Genomic DNA, 12,500 nt, shown 5'->3' with positions numbered 1-12,500 from the left:
CCACGCGCCAGACATTCCTTCCCGGGCTGGTTTTCAACCTACGTCTGTCTTCACTTGTTAAATATAAATGTGTAGTAAGAAAGACAATTACCGTCTTTCCTTCAGTATTTAAAACTATTAATGTCTTTATACATTTGGCATCCTTTAATCCATGCTTCCATTTTTGGCATTATTTTGGTTTCCTACTGTAGTTTGTACGTTCATTATAAGTGAAATATACTTGCAAGTATGAAAAATTGCGATAAAACTAGCATATAACAATTTTTCTTTGCTTTTTTTTTATTGCTTTCTGGAAAGAAAGCCAAATCCTGGAGTATGAGGAATCCCTGTTCTCTTTCTTCGTCCCGGTGGAGGAAACACAAAGACGCTCACTCTCATTCTAGATTTACACCTTCACCACCACCACCACCACCATAAATAAAAAAAATAAATAAATAAAAATAAAAAAAATAGACATAAATCTCTTGAACACGTGATGCCAGACCTTTAGAAGATTAGATATATTTCTGGATAGTTGGGATGAGTGGACACAGGTTTGCAAGTCTTATACAAGAACTGCCGCCTGTGGACGGAGGAATAGGAGGAAGAATACAGCAACATTCTCGCATGCATAGTTGAAGTTGAAGTGTGGATGTCTGAAGTAGCAGCCTTGCCTGGCACTTTCACTGTCAGTCCCCTAACTGAGTTAGCGTACTTTCCTTTCATGAACCCCTGGAACTTTTTTTCCCTCTCTAAACACAGCCCATTACAGGTCGAACTTAGCCTGGTGCCACAGAAAGTTTGACCAGTCGTAGTTTACATATATATGTTTCTTCCTCTGATGGCGGTGACGCTGCTGTTTCTTCCTCCGATAACAGTGGTGGTAATTCTTTTTCTTTGCTTCTTTTTCTTGTTTTCTTCCTCTGATGGCGGTAATGCTGCTGCTGCTGCTTCTTCTTCCTCTGATGGCGTTGCTTCCTGTTCTTGTTCTTCTAAGACAGTTTGGTGGTCTGAATTGGTTGGTGATAGGGTATTCAGAGTGGGGATAGTAGGAGTACTGCACACTCACCTCCCTTGCTCCCCAGTCATAATTCAAGTCAGGTTGGTGGAAGACTGGGAAGGGTAGGGAGGTGCTGCACACTCACCTCCCATGTTCCCCAGGTTACATTTGTAACATCAGTCAGGTTGGTTGTTTTTGGAGTTGCCGGGGTCAGTCAGTCAGGCCCAGTCAGTCAAGGGTAGTGCTACGCACTCACCTTGCCAAGATCAGAGGGGTGGTGGTGGTGGTGTGTATATTTGGAGTTGGTAGGATGAGTCACATTGGTGGTCAAAGTCAAACTGGGAGACTGGGAATTGTAGGGAGGTGCTGCACACTCACCTCCCGTGCTTCCCAGGGGCGGTCAGGATGGTGGGTCTTTGGAGTTGCCAGGAGGAGTCACGGGAAGTGCTACGCACTCACCTTGCCAGGATCAGTTGCCAGGGTGGGGAGTACTGGTGGTGGTCGGTACAGTTAAAGTTGCTAGGATGAGTCAGATTGGGGGTCAAACTCAAACTAGGAGGCTGGGGAGGGTAGGGAGGTGCTGCACACTCACCTCCCGTGCTTCCCAGGTGGGGTGGTGGTCTTTGGAGTTGTCAGGGTCAGTCAGTTGGTATTGTTTTATTTTTATTATTTATTGTTGATTGCCAGACTCAGTCATTTTATTGAGGGGGAAGTAGGAGCTTTATTGTTTTTACTTTATTTATTTTTGTTTTATTTATTTTTTATTTTTCATTTATTTTGGGAAGGGTAGGGAAGGGTAGGGAGGTGCTGCACACTCACCTCCCATGCTCCCCAGGTTACATTTGTAACATTTGTCAGATTGGTTGTTTTTGGAGTTGCGGGGGTCAGTCAGTCAGGCCCACTCAGTCAAGGGAAGTGCTACGCACTCACCTTGCCAAGATCAGAGGGGTGGTGGTGGTGGTCTGTACATTTGGAGTTGGTAGGATGAGTCACATTGGTGGTCAAAGTCAAACTGGGAGACTGGGAAGGGTAGGGAGGTGCTGCACACTCACCTCCCATGCTCCCCAGAGTCCGTCAGTTTGGTGGTCTGTTGCCAGATTACAGTAAGATTTGTAGGTCAGTCAGGTTGGTTGTTTTTATGGTTGCCAGGGTCAGTAAGGCAGGTGGTAGGGAAGTGCTACGCACTCACCTAGCCAGGACAGGGTAGGATGTAGGGATGTATGGATCAGGGTCAGAGTGGGACACAGAGTAGGAGGTACTGTTGGTCTGTACATTTGGAGTTGTTCTTTGAAGTTGCCAGGATGAGTCAGGTCAAACTGGGAGACTGGGAAGTGTAGGGAGGTGCTGCACACTCACCTCCCATGCTCCCCAGGGCCAGTCAGTTAGGTGATTACATATCTGTAAGTCAGTCAGGTTGGTTGTTTTTGGAGTTGCCAGGGTCAGTCAGTCAGGGTCAGTCCAGGGAAGTGCTACGCACTCACCTTGCCGAGATCAGAAGGGTGGTGGTGGTGGTGGTCTGTACAGTTGGAGTTGCTCTTTGGAGTTGGTAGGATGAGTCAGATTGGTGGTCAAAGTCAAACTGGGAGACTGGGAAGGGTAGGGAGGTGCTGCACACTCACCTCCCGTGCTTCCCAGGTGGGGTGGTGGTCTTTGGGGTTGTCAGGGTCAGTCAGTTGGTATTGTTTTATTTTTATTATTTATTGTTGATTGCCAGACTCAGTCAGTTTTATTGAAGTGCGACTAGGAGTTTTATTGTTTTTGTTTTATTTACTTATTTTTTTTTACTTATTTTATTATTATTATTTTTTTTTATACCTATATATATTTTATTTTTTTTAGTCTGACAGTCCGTAGACTTGGGGAGAGAAGGGAAGTGCTGTGCACTCACCTCCCTTGCTCTCCCGAGGTCCGAGATGGTAAGGAGGTTTTTATTTATTTTTATTTATTTATTTATTTTTATTTATTTACTTTTTTTTTGCGTGGTTGGTTAGGAGACAAGGGAAGTGCTATGCACTCACCTTGATTCTTTATTTATTATTTTTTTCTATCTTTTGCCGGAGACAAGGGAAGTGCTATGCACTCACCTTTATATTTTTTATATTTTTTTCCTGTTAGGTGAAGAGAAGAGAAGTGCTATGCACTTACCTTTATTTATTTTTTTTCTTTTGTTTTTTTTATCTTTTTTTTTATCTTTTTTTTTTTTTTTTTTTTTTTGCCTGGTAGTCCGTAGACTTGCCAGGGTTAGGTAGGGGAGAGAAGGGAAGCGCTGTGCACTCACCTCCCTTGCTCTCCCGGGGGCCGGTAAGGCGGTGCCTTCCTCCCCTGGGGAGGGGTAGGGAGGTGCTGCGCACTCACCTCCCCTCCTCCCCGTGGGCAGTTCCATCACACATGGTGATGGAGGGATGCTCTTTCAAGGTTTTTGTGAGTTCCGAGAGGGGGGTTCGAACCTACGCGCCCCTCACTTCCCTCACGCCAAACTCCAAGTGCATCACTCTACCCACTGGGCCACGAGGGCCCTTTTTCTTTTTTTTAAAGTTGGTCTATTTCCCCATCTTCCCCATCTTTTTTGTAAAGTTGCTCTATTTAACCACCTTATGTTCACGCCAGTATGTATTAAAGAATTACGATGTCAATTATTTTCATGACGTTATTTATTTATTGTATTTTGTATGGGATATGACCGCTGGCATCCCACACACACTGGGTTCCCAAGACTGTCACTACGCCATGAAACCCCAACGGTAAACAAGATATATTTGAACACATCATTTCCCTTCCTGTGTTCATGCAGCACCAAAAGTTCAATAAGAAAAACTGCTGCTCATTCTAATGTGAACGTTCATCCCACAGTGATAATTAGATAACTGTTGACTTGTGGGAGTATGTCGTGGAGTACAAATAGCAGTAGGTAAGATCAGAGAACTTTACAGAGGCAGGAATTCCTTGGTTATGGAGCAGCCTTCTGGAACCCTCCCCTGTGCTGCACCACCACCACCACCACCGACAACAACAACAATAACAGCAACACACCATTACACCTGTCCATCCTGCAGCACGAGAATGACTCAGCCCAGAGAACCACGGATTGCTTTATTCGTAATTCACGTCCACTCTCAACATAGACATCAATCAAATTATGTCACTGAAAAAAGTTGGTGAAGCACTCACTTCTTCACACAGGCTTTACTACCTATCAGCAGGATGAAAGCTTCCGACTGGGAGGAAGGGCGGCGTCGGGAAGGATTAAGAGAGAGAGGGTAGGGGGGACCAGCGGAGGCTGGAAGTGTGTTTATGCTTCATAGGTATAAAAAAGAATACTGCATGAAAAAGAAGAAAGACCTGTGCCCCTCCCACCCCTACTCCCCGCGTGAGGCGAAACGTAGTGAAGTGGTACTGTTGTTGTTGTTGTTGTTATTGTTATTATTATTATTATTATTATTATTATTATTATTATTATTATTATTATTATTATTATTATATATTATTCATTATTATTATTACTATTATTATTATCATTAAAATTATTATTATTACCGTCATCATCGTCATCAGCACCATCACTGTAGTGTAGCTGGTTTGTGTCCTTTTATTTCCGCGTCGTATCTTGTAAGCTGTAAGTTTTAATAGTTCAGTATTTGTAACGATGGAGACCTTGTTTTTTATTCTTTATGCTCTGCACGGTGTCATTGGCATTTACATCTATATTTCCTACTGTTTTTTTTATGTTACTTATGTACTGAATCTATTTGTTTTGCAGAATTGTTTTATTACCATACAACTTGATTTTCGCTCAAGTTAACATTTATGTAGATTTACTTATTTGTGTTGTGTAGGATACTTTCTTCTTAAGTGTGTTGAGGTTTGTGTTTTTCTTCTTTTATGTTCACTAGGTAACGGTGCACACAGGAATTATAAATGTTACTAATAATGATAATACTGATTATGGATGACAAACTAAACTGATGAATAAAGATCGAAAAATTAATTTTAATAATATTACACGATGTGTATTATTATTATAATATTATAATATTAATAATATTACACGATGTGTACTGAGCACTGGGCTATGGCGGACTACTGGAGTGGCGATCTGTGTATACAAGTGCCACGTACTTCGTCAGTCCTTCGCCTGGGCCAAAAAACGGAAACCAATTCAGAGAATTCAATTCCAGTGTGAGAATACCGATAGTGGAAGAGAGTTACTTGTAACGGTAATTGCTAGGCAACTAGGCCTAAGGCCATACAGCTCCCGACGCCTCATCTGAAACCTGACCCCAATCCAATGTACACTAACTGAGATTGGTGGGTTCAGGAGTGAATGCAAAAATACTAACAACACATTATGAAAACGTTCTTGGCACAAAGAAGTGGCCGTGTTCATGACGTGTACCATATACCTACGTCCCTACTTCATAACCATGGGGAAGGACTTTCGCTCTGCAGGCATTATGTTATTGTAGCAGCAATGTCATAACAAGCTAATCGTTATTATTCCACACACTTGACCTTTGCTGAATATCATTTAAGTATTTTTTCCTCATATAAAATTAATCAATGAGTGCACGCGGGCCACACTAAATCAACTGGCGCGCGGGCCTACAGTTCAATCACACTGCTCTAGACATTTTTCTTTCCCACTCGACATAATATAAACAACCAGAACGATCGCTTTTGGGGGATGGAAAACGAGTTTACCAATGACTCATCATAACAAAATATACGGTACTACCATAGACAGCACCCTATCAACGTACTCCTGGCTTGTTCATGAACACAGGTAGCTGTTGATAGGAAGACTTAAATTACATCAGCCGCTAAAAAAAAAAAAAAACACGCCAGAGTTCAGCCGTGGACTCGCGCGTCATCAGCATCATCACCCAGTTGATTTGTCCAATTTTCCCTTATTGTTATTCAATAGCAATAAGAGAAAATGGGAAAAACTGCAAGGATAACCATGGTAACAGAAGGAAAATAAAGCAAAACATACGCGCACTCGACAACTTGAAAAAAAAGTTTTGTCTTAGGTGGCGGTGAACAAACTTACCATATTAAATAAACTTGTTAAGGCTAAATGGAGCATATTTAAGCAACATGTTTAAAAAAAAAGATAATAATAATAATAATAATGTAATTCATGGCAAACCAGATATCCTTAGACCAAATGCATGAAAAAAGCCAAAAATTATGTTTTGGCCTAAAAAAGGCGAATCTGGCAGTCCTGATCTCCGACAACGTGACGTCATGCGCGGAAAATTGAAAAAAAAAAAATTGTAACAAAAGTGGGCTTGCTGGGTTCTCTATACTGTGCCTGGCGCTTTCAAGAGAGGCATCAGTCAATCAGGCTCCGGCTACCATGCGACTCCTATAAGAGTGCACTTCTCGTAAAGGAGTGCCGCACTCCTGCAGCAGTGACCCCTGGTACCTCAAATCCCTATGATAGTCACTAACTGATTGGGTTGTTCAGTTTTCAATGCCCCTCACAGGCAATTGTTCATCATGTGGTGAGAGGAGGAGGAGGAGGAGGAGGAGGAGGAGGAGGAGGAGGAGGAGGAGGAGGAGGAGGAGGAGGAGGAGGAGGAGGAGAATAAAAACAAAGTCCAAACAACAAAGGTTCCTGAGGTCTGTACTGGGCTGTTTGGGTAACTACTCTACGCTAACTAGTGGAAGAGACAAACAGGATAGCACAGAAAGAGGAACCAAACGAATACAAAAGAAGTCCAAACAGTAACAGACCAAGAGGTCCTTGTAAGTCTGTTTGGGTAACTATTCTACTCTATTAGTGGTAGAGAAAGGATAGCACAGAAGAAGGGTCCTTCCATCCCCCACCCCCTATCCCTCCAGGCAAGGCTCACCTGAAAAAGGAAATGGTACCATGTTGTACAGAAAAAAACATGGAGTGTGAGAGGAAACTAAGAAAGACAGGAGGACTACTTCGACCACATACAATCTACATGCCAGCACGGACAGTACGGAGTGAACGTGTTCGTTATTCAGACATGAACAATGACAACCGGGAATTAGTGTCTACATACTTGTCAAGACAGGTTTTCAATGAGTGAACAGTACCTGAGTTAACGACGCTTGATGGAACACAATTCAACATATTTATGACACGATTGAAATAAAATGTTTGGCTTCATTTGTTTGAAATCGCTTACCTATTATTTGCTATTGTTTCTTGTAATATTAGACATGTTGAATCTTAGGAAGAATTCCGGTCTGATATTTGTGAAAGCCTTAAAAGTTTAGTAAAGCATTATCAGATCCCCTCTTAGCCTGCGTTTGGAGAGGGAGAATAGATATCGTTCTTTAAGGCGTTCCTTGTAGGGTTTATTGCGAAGCCTTCGAGTAATTTTCGTTACTCTACTTCGTATTGTTTTTGTTTTTTTATAATCTCTCAATATTCCTTTTATAACAGGATGACAAAAACTGTACATTGTATTCAAGATGAGGACGTACAAGTGAGTTGTACAAGTTGAGATTTTTTTTTTTCAGATTGGAAGGTGAAAACTATTAATTTATTGGCAATTTCAATGACTTCGTTGCATTGTTTGCTTGGTTTAAGATCTGTTGTCACTAAAGCTCCCAGATCTTTCTCAGGATCCAAACTTTTGATGGGGGATTACTTTTTATAATTTTCCTGCCGATTGCTATTTCCAATATTTGATACGTGGCATTTATCAAAATTAAAGTTATAAGCCACGTTTCACACCATTCAATGAGAGTGTATGCATCATTTTCCAAAATTTGACGCTGGTTTGGTGTGAGTGTTCTTAGCAATTTTAGTGTCTGTGAATTTTGACAGTTTACTTCTGATTCCTTCGTCTATGTCATTCATATATATTATGAAGAGGATCTGCCCTAAGATTGAACATTGAGGAACGCCACTGCTTACATTAACCCAATTTGAAGAATTAGAGTTTCTGGTGACCCGGCACTACAATATATATTCTACTGTCAAAAAAAGAAGAAAAAACGAAAAAAAATAATAAGGAAGAGGAAAGAAAAAAAAAGTATAATAAGTAAAAAGAAAGAAGAAATGGAGAAGATGAATGAAGTATGGAGAATAACAAACGATCATACTACACGGGAAAGGGAAGATAATTGTCACTTGATATCGAGGAAACCGAGGAAACACAAACAAGGACACAGGACCCAAGCACTCCACAACAGGAAGACGGCCATACAACCTGGGAAGGCAGCCTGGGTCAAGGAGGGATTAACGGTAATGATAGCAGGGGCAAGGCAGAGAAAGGATTTGAAAGGGAAAGTAGGCCAGGAGGCGTGAGGCACCAAGAAGGACAAGTCAGCCTACGCCCACTTAACGCTCCGCCTCCAAACTGCCCCTACCCTCTGACTGGCTTCTGTATCAAGCACCACGCCTGTGGGCGGATCACATGCGTAGATGAGCAATGTGAATAGTAGATACGTAAAATGTTATGAAAATTACGATAGTTTTTTGAGGGAAACAGGCAGTCCCAAACGACTGTATATTATAGCGTGTAACAGTGGAATAATTCAGTAGCGGAGAGTACTAGAGAGTGGCAGACACAGACCCAGAGGTTCCACAGGGCCTGACCAGAGAGGGGTCGAGATGGACGGAATAACTTGAAAGTAAGTGCAGTTTGAAAGCGTATTAATGCAGTCTATAAATCAATGATCTTATTAAAGGAGGAGCAGGTTGTTTAACTGATGTTTTATGTTTGTCATGACAGGTGTGTATGATGTACGAAGATTTACTCAGTCATGGAATGTTTATAGTAAGTGATGTGTTGCTGATATCATGTGTGTTTTTCTAACTGAACATTAATGGCGCCGACTGAATATTTGTTGTGTTTGAGCATTTGATATTGTCTGTGTTTTGCACGATGACTGCGCTGATCAGTGAATATGTTGAAGAAATACAAGGTAACACTTAATAACTTTGAATGATTTGAAGATGAATGCGAGTGAGAAATTTTGAGTTGTAAGAAAAGTAAATAGTAGTTATTAATCAAAATATGAAAATGTTTGTGAGTTTTCCAGTAACCTTTATAAACCAATTCTTTGCAAAATCTCGGACCACGACACGTTAATTACTACTCGCTGTTTGCGGTCTGTCAACCAATCCTCTATCCTCGCAGCGAGGTCACCTGATATGCCGTGAGCTTTTACTTCATCTAGGAGGCGCTTATGAGGAACTTTATCAAATGCTTTTTGAAAATCAAAATAAACTATATCTACTGGCCTGGTATTATCACACATATTATGTAAGTCGTGAAAAAAGTACAGTAAATTCGTTAAACATGAACGTTTACTACTAAATCCATGTTGAGCGTCCTTTATGATACGGTTACTTTCCAGGAATTCTACTGTTCTATCCCGTACCATTGATTCCACAAGTTTATCCACTACAAGTAACGGTGTCACACAATTAATAATAATGTGTATTGTATTTATAATGCTTCGCCTAGTTAGCAATACATGTATATGTACATGTATGTACACATACATAATGTAGATAATGTATTGTATAATGTAGTGTAGCTTCTTGAACTTATTTTACCTTTCATGTAGCTACCTAAATAGATACGCACTTGTTGTAAATCAAGACATGATGTTTTATAAATGACTTTGTAAAGCTTTCTTGATCAATAAATCATCAATTATTATTATTATTATTATTATTATTATAGATAATGGGTGTTGGTGGATAAAGGTTGGGCGGACATGATCACGCCACCCTACGTCACACACAGGAGGATGGAAGGAGGACGAGGAGGAGAAGGAGAAAGAGAAAGAGAAAGAGAAAGAGAAAGAGAAAGAGAAAGAGCAAGAGTAAGGGCAAGACTAGGAGGTGTAGGTGGTGGTGGTGGTGGTGGTGGAGAAATATACAAAGGAATATACAAAGAAGACGAAACAGCAACAGACCCTGTGGTTCTTACTTGGTTGTTTGGTTAACAATTCTACGCTATTAGTGGGAGAGACAGGATACCACAGAAGAACTCTCTTCCCCATCCCTCCTGCAGAACTTGGCAGGAAAAGGTAAATTATAACATTTGTATAGAAAAAAAAAAAAAAAACATGTAATTTGAGAGGAAAGGAAGAAAGAGATGATGTCTACTTCTATCACATCTAGTCTTCATACGGTCCTATTTTTATTAGTGATATCTGATGAGGCGTTTCCTCTTCCTTAAACATGCCTGCGTGGGATACATGTTTACTAGATGACTATAGTGATGGGTTAGTTGCCCAGCAAGGACTCGATTCCTTATACCATTATCATATAATGGTATAAGGAATTATACCGGGGTCAGCAGTAAGTCGCCGAGGAACCTGGCCATCACCAAGGTCTCTTTGATGTGATTCATTTTCTTTGTTGTGAATTAGTTGTTTTTCTTCCTCGGTGAAATATACCCTCACCAGATGACAGATGTAATCGCACCGAGAGACTAAATATCCGCGGTAAGATTTTTATGAGGAGGTGAACAGTGACAACCGGGGATTTGACATCAGATATTTATCAAGGGGATTTTTAAATGTTGCTATCGTATTCGAGCTGACTGTGTTTGAGGACAATTCTTTCCATATATATATATATATATATATATATATATATATATATATATATATATATATATATATATATATATATATATATATATATATATATATATATATATATATATATATATATATATATATATATATATATATATATATATATATATATATATATATACACACACACACACACACACACACACACACACACACACACATACATTATGCTTCGAGCACTCGTATAAAATAAAGTTAGGCCTTTCAAGGTTTTCACATGCTTTATAGCTGGTCCGATACGCGATTCGCTTAGTGAAAATCGTCCATACTACATACTAATTTATAAAATATAATATAAAGTATAAATTAGAATGTTCAACTTCATTAGCTCAAGCAGAAACAGCAGAATTATTATTATTATTATTATTATTATTATTATTATTATTATTATTATTATTATTATTGTTGTTGTTGTTCTTGTTGTAGTTGAGGTTGTTGTTGATGTTGTTGTTGTTGTTGTTGTTGTTGTTGCTATCACTACCATCTAAAAATGATAATTAGAACTAAGATTATTACTATTGTTATTCTCATTATTATTAAGATAATTATTATTATTGTTGTTGTTGTTGTTGTTGTTGTTGTTATTATTATACTTGCTATTATTATCTTGGGAATAACAATTAGTACTAATACTCATTATTCTTACTCTTATTCTTATTGAAGAGAGAGAGACAGAGAGAGAGAGAGAGAGAGAGAGAGAGAGAGAGAGAGAGAGAGAGAGAGAGAGAGAGAGAGAGAGAGAGAGAGAGAGAGAGAGAGAGAGAGAGAGAGAGAGAGAGAGAGAGAGAGAGAGAGACCGTCAAGATAATGATGAGGACGATGACGAGAAACGGAGGGAATGAGTGGAACGATAAGTAAGTACTTAAAACGAACTTAACACTACTACCACCACCACCACCACCATCACTACCACCACCATCACCACCGCTGCCTCAGAATCCACACCAGGCCCTGATTTCCTGGTACTTGTACGTAGTGGAGTGTTTACATTAATTACCTTCAAAAGTGCTGGTAACGAAACAGAAAATGTTGTCCTCTTTGGAAGAAGACGTGGAGACAGTTGAAAAAATAAAGAGGTAGAAAAAAAAGGGTGAATGGGAAGAATCAATTAAAAAGATGAGCAATGAAGAGAAAATGAGGAAAAAGGTCATTTCATTATGCAAGCCAATAGAAATACGTAATAACATAGTGAATAATGAAAACGAATGAAGGGAAATAAATAAATGTGAAATATAATTAAAGAAAAACACTGAAAAGGGAAATGCGAGATATTTAAAAGAGAAAACAAAAGATAAACAAGAGTAATGACAAATAATGAATATAAATAACGCAAGGAAAAGTCGCATGAAAAAAATTAAATAAAAAAAAATAGGAATCAACAGTACAAGAGAATATAAAACGACAACAAAACAGAAAGCAAAAGAAAACACAATCGTAGAAAAGCAAAGAAAAAGAGACTTAAGCGAAACTCAGAAGGAAGACACCAGTAATTTTTAAAAAAATTAATCCGTTTCATCCTTTCTCGCACCAATACATGATCGTGTTTTACCGCAATAGAACACCAATGTTAATAAAGAGAGGGAAAAGACAAAAAAAAAAAAAAAAACCGGCACAGGCATACTCTTCTTACTGTCGCAACATGTATGTACTCGTATGTAATAATGACTAACTCCCGTGAATGTAATCCAGTCAGTAGAGTTACGAAGGTTACAATAAGTTGATATGTGCCCTCCCCCTTCACTCTGGCCTTGTGGACCTCACACACAAGGACGCTAAATGGCAGTCATATCACATTATCTTATCCTGCATTACCTTTCACATGTGCTGCCTTGCTTCGCCTTCCGCCTATAAATCAATTAACGTTCTATGAAGAATGAATTCCTCGGGGCTTATTACACGGCGACATCAAGGCAAATAT

General features: G+C 39.6%; 1 protein-coding gene across 8 annotated transcripts in view; it reads right to left on the bottom strand.

Annotated features, from left to right (window-relative positions):
* LOC135116409 (mitochondrial inner membrane protease subunit 1-like) overlaps positions 1-12,500 on the bottom strand; it is a 387,804-nt gene that overhangs the window by 169,534 nt on the left and 205,770 nt on the right. The gene's annotated exons all lie outside the window — the stretch shown is intronic.

The sequence above is a fragment of the Scylla paramamosain genome, chromosome 31 (genome assembly GCF_035594125.1).
Source record: "Scylla paramamosain isolate STU-SP2022 chromosome 31, ASM3559412v1, whole genome shotgun sequence".
NCBI classification, from domain to species: Eukaryota; Metazoa; Arthropoda; class Malacostraca; order Decapoda; family Portunidae; genus Scylla; species Scylla paramamosain.
Note: the sequence above shows the minus strand (reverse complement) of the source record. Positions and strands in the feature narration are given on the sequence as shown.